The sequence below is a fragment of the Curcuma longa genome, chromosome 2, assembly GCF_044706935.1.
Source record: "Curcuma longa cultivar G26 ecotype Majalengka, Jawa Barat chromosome 2, ITB_CL_G26_1.1, whole genome shotgun sequence".
Lineage (NCBI taxonomy): Eukaryota > Viridiplantae > Streptophyta > Magnoliopsida > Zingiberales > Zingiberaceae > Curcuma > Curcuma longa.
In genome coordinates, this window is record NC_133862.1 from 16213888 (window position 1) to 16222192 (window position 8305).

An 8305-nucleotide genomic window follows, 5' to 3' on the forward strand; every position below is an offset into this window, starting at 1 on the left:
CTGGAGAATTTGTGTCAACCAAGTCACCAAGACTTGTTGGACTTGTGCTCGGCTTTGTCGTTGCCCCCCAGGACTTGGAATGCAACTGATCCTCCTGATCAGTCCACTCTTCTACTTGACTGCAAATGATCCTCCTGATCAGTCCAGTCCTCAACTGCAACTTGATCCTCCTGACCAAGTCCAGGTCTTTGCCTAGTGCACGTTGACTCTGCCAAGACTTCTGCCTGATCCTCCAAACCAGGACTTTCCCTTTGCCTAGCCTACAACTAGGACTTTCCCTTGCCCAACCTCACTCACCAGGACTTTCATTGTCTAGTCTAACCGACTAGATCTTTCTCACTCACTTCCACACATCCAAACATCAAGTCCTGTTTGGATCAACTCTTGGTCAAACTGACCAGACCTAGGTGTATTGTCAAACATCGAAACTCTAGGCAAGATCTTAGTGCATCTTGCACCAACATCCAACAAATCAACGCTTCAAGTTAAAGCCAGCCCGATAATCGCGAGATCGTATCTCGATGGTTCTAACATGTTTAATTTCAGCCCGGGCTTGGAGAGAGTCCAACAACCCAAAAAGAAATTAAACTCCGGTTCTAACCATATTATCGGAAGGTGTTAGTTTTAATTAAGAGATTTCAGGTCTCATCCTCTTTTCATGCAAACAATTAATTATCTACATGACATAATTAATGCAACTAATCATGACAAATTATATGACATGACATAATTAATGCAACTAAATATGATTATTTCCAGTCATAGTTGTCGTAAATCTAATTTAATAAAATATGGTAAAGAATCCGATTTCACAATTCAGAAATTCTTTAATTAGATTAGGAAATAAATTTCCACATCTAATCACATATTTTATTTTTAGAAAATATAATCTTTAATTAAGAAAATCTAATTAATTAGGAAACAAATTTCCTAATCCAAATTTCCTAACAAATTAGGAAATTCCACAATTAGAAATTCTAAATTAAATCTCAATATTTTTCTGTTTAGGAAATAAAATTATTAATTAAGAAGATCTAATTAATTAGGAAATAAATTTCCTAATACGAAATTTCCTAACAAATTAAGAAATTTCAATAATTAGAAATTCTGAATTAAATAATAAATTTCTCTATTTTAGGAAATAAAATTTTAATCAAGAAAGTCTAATTAATTAGGAAACAAACTTCCTAATCGAAATTTCCTAACAAATTAGAAAATTTCTATAATTAGAAATTCTAAATTAAAATCTCAAAATTTCCTAAATTAGATCCACGACTAACTACTACGCGTAAACAATTTTACGCGTAGGCCTTGCACGATCTGGCTCTGATACCACTGTTGGGATCGTCCCGGTGCAATGCGCGTGTTTTCACGTTTCGAAAACGTGCGCAGCGGAAATAGACAGATAATTAAAACTAATTATTATCACACACACGCATGCAATATAAGAAATAACATGTGTACAAGGCATGGCAGGAAATTAAAATTTTCAGAATAAAATTTATTCTACTTGCATAATTAAAATTTGCAGAATAAAATTATTCTAAACGTGTACCTCGCGATGACGATGTTGAGCCATATTGAATCAATCGAGCGATCCTCGTCCGAGTCCCGCCTCTACTGGTGATCCACGCCAAGCTCCCGTCTGGACGGCTTCGTAAGCCACGAGTCGCGTCATCGTCTTCGGTACTAGCCGATGATCGATGACGATCGAATCGAGAGAAGCCTTGTTCCGGAAACCACGCAACAACGTGTGTCGATATCGTTCTGGGCTTTCTAACTGTTATCGAGAATCATATTCTCAATGTAATTTTGGTGGTCAACTATTGACTACCAATTTAGGACAAACAACCGAAAACCATATTCCGGTAATGCTGGAATAGTTCTCCGGAAATGATTGCCGGCCTACGTGCAGATAACCATCATGGCGCACTAGGGTTCCGTTGCCTCCTTCTTCCTGTCGGCAAGGCAAAATCAAAGAGAAGCCAAGCTTTCTATTGCTTATGGTCGGCAACACAAAGCAAAAGGAAGCTGAGCTCTCTGTTCCGGTTGGTAACAGCAAACCAGAGGAGAGAATAAGCAACCAACGAGAGTCTTCTGCCTCAGCTTCTTCTCCACATGGTCGGCAGCAATCAGGGCACCGACATTCTTCTCTCACGCGAGCGGGAAACACCAAACCTGGTGTCCACGGTCGCGAACAGTGCAGAAAGGGGAGAAGAAGAATAACCAAGCTTCGGTATTCCATGGGCCGGCACTAAAGAAAAGCAAGGCTGAGACTCGCGATTCTTCTCTCCAACTTCCACACCGTCGATGGTGAGGCCGGCAGCAAGCACAGTGCTCTCGCGGGAGGAAGAAAACAGGCCTTTGCTTAAGGGAGGAGTCGACCTTCGCGCGAGGGAGGAGCTAGCCTTCGCACGAGGGAGAAGTCGGCCTTCGCGTGAGGAGAAGGGTGCCGCGCGCAGGGAACAAGCTGGCAGTCGCGAGCCGGGGAGAAGCTGGCAGCCACGCATAGGGGAGAAGCTCTGTCACGCCGGCGGTCCACCAGGCACAGCGCCGCCCCTTGCGAGAGATTGCACACCAAAAAAAAAATAGAGGATTTCTCTGTTTTATCGCGTGGAAGAAGGATGCACAGTTCGGCGCTTCAATTAAGTGAACCGGTTAACAAATTAGGTTTAGGGTTGGACCGGACCGGGTCGGTTTCAGATCCATACTTTAACAAACCTAATTTATCTTGGTTCGTTTGGTTCACTAACCAAACGAACTCCGATTTGACCCAAACTAGTTTTGTTCGTTTCGTCTTCACAAGACGACACTTCTCACCACATCTGTTCTGTCAAAACCTCTTCTATCGCGAACCAAACCAAGTTGGTTCAATTCGGTTCAAAATCGAATCATTTGGTTCACTAACCAAACGACTTCTGATTTGAACAAAATCAATTTCGTTCATTTCGTCTTCGTAAGACGAGTTCCATCAATTTGTCCTTTTGTCTGGTTCAACCAAACTTTATCTCTCTCATTCTGAGAATCTAATTCTCAAACTCGTTTTAAGTCCTTCGGAGAACTTGTTGTGCGTGTGACCCAATAGGTTCCCGATTATGTTGGCCGTCCGTAATTAACCATTAATTACAGAACGATCATGAGTGACACCTAGTAGTATATCATGATCCCCAATTGATCGAAAAATCAACGATTGATTCCAGAACATCTTCTAAACCCTTCAGCAGCTACACTGAATCGTGCCTCGTTCCTTTCACCGTCTTATACCCGCTTGGTTCAGGACATGGTCTATGTGTCGATCCCTACTAGGCTGACTACGTCACACCTAGCCCAAGCTGCTTTCTTGTCCTGTGGATTCAAGTTACTCGTACACGTATCCAAGAGTACTACTGTACTCTTAACATGTAATGCTTTGGCCAAAGACTTTTAGTAACAATCCTGACAAGCGGCCGCAAGGTATACGTCTCCCTTTTCAAGGAGCGGTGAATCCTCTGTGGGCTATTCAAACACCTTCGGACACTTCGACTTATACCCAATCATCTCGGGTCTACACCTCCTCGGAGATGCTTACTTAAGATGTCAAAGTATAAGTCTCCATGACCAAGATGACTTGAATACCGCAAGTCAAAGGAAACTCGCACTTAAGCTGCATTGAGATCTTCATTGACATATGAATCGAACCATATGAAGTCTCAAGACAGGTCACTCCAATGAACTGATTACCTTTAACCAGCATCCACGTTTGACTCTCAACATCTAATGTTGACAGCAGTGAGATCGACTGCTTGGCTAACCAAGGAGTCTAAACGTGCTAGTCTCGACAGAATCGATGACGTCCGTGCTCATCAATTCCTTGACTAGGGATAATTTCAATACATTCATAATTGCACATGTAGAGATGTTCACGAGTTGTGATCCAATCACAAATTCTCTCATGCTATGAATCGTATTGCGGACATTCAGTATTCGAGTTTAAGATCCGATCAAACACATATGGAATGTGCACTCAAATAGTGAATTGTTATTTATCTAATAAATAGTATAACCGTAAGGCGATTGCCTTAGGACACCCCTCAAATTAACAAAAAATCCACTGGGCAGGGGTGGAAAGTCCAAGTAGGTAACGACACGGTCGATGGTCGATGGCCCATAACCCACAGAAAAATAGGGAGTCGGGATAAGTAGAGTTCCCACAGGCGGACGGACCGGGTCGTTACATTAAAAACATAAATTAAAACTTAATCAATTAATTTAAATTAAAACTTAATTAATCAACTTAATTAAAAGCGTAAATTAAAACTTAATTAATTAATTAAAACTTAATTAAAAACGTATATTAAAACTTAATTAATCAATTAATTTAAATTAAAACTTAAATAATAAATTAATTTAATTAAAAACTAAAGTAAAACCTTAAATTAAAACTTAATTAATCAATTAATTTAAATTAAAACTTAACTAATCAATTAAATTAAAACTTAATTAATCAATTAATTTAAATTAAAACCTAATTATACACGTAAATTAAAACTTAATTAATCAATTAATTTAAATTAAAACTTAATTAAAAACGTAAATTAAAACTTAATTAATCAATTAATTTAAATTAAAACTTAATTAATCAATTTAATTAAAAACATAAATTAAAACTTAATTAATTATCAAATTAATAATTAAAATTTAATTAATCGTTAATAGGTTAATTAAGCCTTAATCATTAATGTAATTAATACTTAATAAATTTACCAAATCTTTAACTTGATGAATTTACCAAATCTTTAACTTAATAAATTTACCAAATTTTTAATATAATAAATTTACCAAATATTTAATAAATTAATAAAACTTTACTTTAATAAATATTTAAAATCCTTAATTAACCAACCAATTAACCAATTAAATAAATCTAAATATCTAGTTAAACCCGAAAAGCCCGACCCAAGTAACTTCGGGCGCCCGGATATTGAAATCCAGGTGCCCCAAATGAAAACCAGAAACCAGCCCACGATTTTTGACCAGCGCCCTCGGTTTTACAATCTAGTGGCCTGGAAAGAAAATCTAGGCGTCCCGCACGACGAAAATTCGAGCGCTTCGATTTGCTTCTAGGAGCTTGGAATTGGGTTATAAAAGTAACCGAGGCCCACCACTTTTCTTCTACACCAAAACTCCTCCTTTCTCTAAAATCCTCTTTCCCGCGCCATTGGCAAGCATATAGGTCGTCAGTTCTGTTGGGTCCAAAAGGATGTCCGTATCTCCACAATGGCATGATATTGTCCACTTTGGGCCTAAGCCCTCATGATTTTGCTCTTGGGCTCTACCCAAAAGGCCTCATGCCAATATAGATATTTTCCATCCTTTTAACCCCATGATCTTTTCCATGTGCTTTAGATGTGAGACTATGTTTGCACCCTTGCAACCCAACAATCCCCCCCTCAAACAAAGGACCACAGGCCCCCTTCAAACGGAAATCCTCCGTTTGATGTCTGAATCCTCGACCCACCAGGACTTTTTCACCTAGCCGCAACTAGGACTTTTTGCCCCTCGGTCCACCCGACCTACTAGGACTTTCACCTGGTGTCTGGTCCTCTTGATTCAGACACGGGAGCACCCATTTCCTTTGTTTAAGGTTCAAAGCACATGGTTAGATCTGGATCATGGCTCATCCGGCGATTAGTCCGGTGAAGAGCGGTCTCACTCTGATACCACTTGTAGGGTCTAAAGAATGTCCACATCTCCACAATGACATGATATTGTCCACTTTGGGCCTAAGCCCTCATGGTTTTGTTCTTGGGCTCTCCCCAAAAGGCCTCATGCCAATGTAGATACTTTCCATCCTTTTAACCCCATGATCTTTTCCATGTGCTTTAGATGTGGGACTATGTTTGCACTCTTGCAACCCAACAAGTTCTAGTCTTATTATGTGAAAATGCCTAGGTAAGCCTTAAAATCCATTCTAAAATTAAATTACTTTAATTTGTTTGTTAAATTTCCTTATTTTAATGCAATAGGATTAAGAAAAGGGCTCATGAGGCCGGCCCCTCTAGGACTCTTAGCACAGACCTCAGGTTCCCCACTGAGGAACATAGACTTTGATTTGCATCATTATCATTTATCACTACATTCTAGGTATATCTATAAGACCTTCTTTGCACGATCATGTATACCATCCGTGGAGGTCGTAGAGTATTATGGCCTTCAACGACTAGTTTATTGTACTAGCCCGGTTAACACGAGTTTGTGTGCTGAGCTATACAATAATTTAGTTCTAGTCGATGACCTGACTATAGGATCACTGGAACACGCTAGAGGGGGGTGGGGTGAATAGCGTGTTATCGCTTTTCTCGTTCGTTCATTTTTAACAAAGACACTTGCAGCGGAATTAAATAGATATGCAGGGACACACGGATTTTACTTGGTTCCTAACCCCCCAGGGTTAGTACGTCCAAAGCCTATGCACGGGAGGCGCCCGTCCACTAGTGGTCTCTTTTTCGAATGTTGTTCGGAGGCGGAGAAACCCATCTTACAGTCCAATAATAATATCACAAATAGAAAATAAAGACAGTAAAAAGATAAACCAAACAAGCATTGAGCCATTCTGGAAATCCTGAGCGCCACGCACTCCTCCTAGATCTTCCTCGGTTGCACGTGTAAGGCCCCGTTCGCGTTTAGAGTCGCCGCTTGTTGGAGAGAAGAATTGATTATTTGTTGTGTAGTCTGCCCCTCCTTTTATAGCCTGCTTGAGTCGACTTAGGCCAATCTCGAGTCGACTCCACGTAAGCCCGATCCACTTTCTCCGTGGCTGACTTGGCCTTCGAGTCGACTCGAGTCCCTATCCGAGTCGACTAAAAGCTGACGTGGCATCTCTTAATAGACTTAGCTTCCACGGCTTTATCTGGTGCTCAAGTTGACTCGACTTCCATCTCAAGTCAACTCGACTCCCTCAAGTCGACTTGAGTCACTTTGACTCAGGTTTGACCTGAGTTGACCTTAGACTTGGTTCAACTATCTTTGTTTGCTTTACCTCTGTTTCTTCCATCTTGCTTCCAGTTCCTGGTTCCTGTAAGACAAACATACAAACAAACAAAGAACCTAAACCTTACCTTGCGGGTCTAACTTCGCCTTGTGGGTCTAACTTCAGATTTCTACTGAAATCCTGGATTAGTCTGACGCCTACCATTCCACTCCAGGAAAGCCCCCTTACCCACTCCACTAAGGAGAATTTACCTTTGCCAACCAAGTTTTTCTGACTTGTTGGACTTTTGCTCGGCTCTGTTTTCAACCCCCAGGATTTGTGCTGCGGCTCAGTTCTCTCTGACCATCCTAGACTTCTGCTACGACTCGATCTTCCAGATCAGCCTAGACTTCTGCTGCGACATGGTTCTCCAAACCAGTCGAGACTTCTGCTGCGACTCGGTCCTCCAGACCAGCCTAGAATTCACCTAGTGCTTCGACTCTGCCAAAACTTCTGTCTCATGCTCCAAACCAGGACTTCCCTTTGCCTAGCCTACAACTAGGACTTTCCCTTGCTAAGACTTACCAGGACTTTCCTTGCCCGATCGTCCAGATCAGGACTTCCACTGCCTAGTCTAACTGACTAGGATTTCTCGCACTTACTTCTACACATCCAAACATCAAGTCCTGTTTGGATCAACCCTTAGTCAAATTGATCAGACTTAGGTGTATTGTCAAACATCGAAACCCTAGGAAAGATCTAGTGCTTCTTGCACCAACAATTTCCTCCTTTTTGATGTTTGATAATTTTTTAAATTAATATAGGTCAGGGTTTAATTCTCTGGGAGAATTCTATATGATTAACTTAAGTTTCCTTCTCCCCCTTTACACACATCAAAAATATTTTATGTTTAAGTCTATTCACTCTTACACCAACAATAATAGTATCCCTATGGTCACAACTAAGTCTTGACACTTCTTGAAAGATCATAGTAGATTTTAGAAAGTAATTTTGAAAAGTATATATATTTATAAGTTTCATGAAAACCTTTTCAAGATAAATAGCTGTAAAATAGTTTTTCAAAAAACTTTTCAAAATAAGTGTTTAGAAATAGATAGTTTTTGAAGATAGAATTTTCAAGAATAATTTTGCAAAATTATTTTTCAAAAGCATTTTCAGAAATTTTTAAGGAATATTAGAATAATTTTTAAAAGACTTTTACAGACTGGTTTTTCAAATTGTTTTTCAAAATTGGTATAGAAATTTTTAAAAAATCTAATCATTATTCTTTTAAGTCAGAATCTCCCCCATAACCTAACACATCCTCAGGGCCCTTTGTTAACCACAAAGCAATCT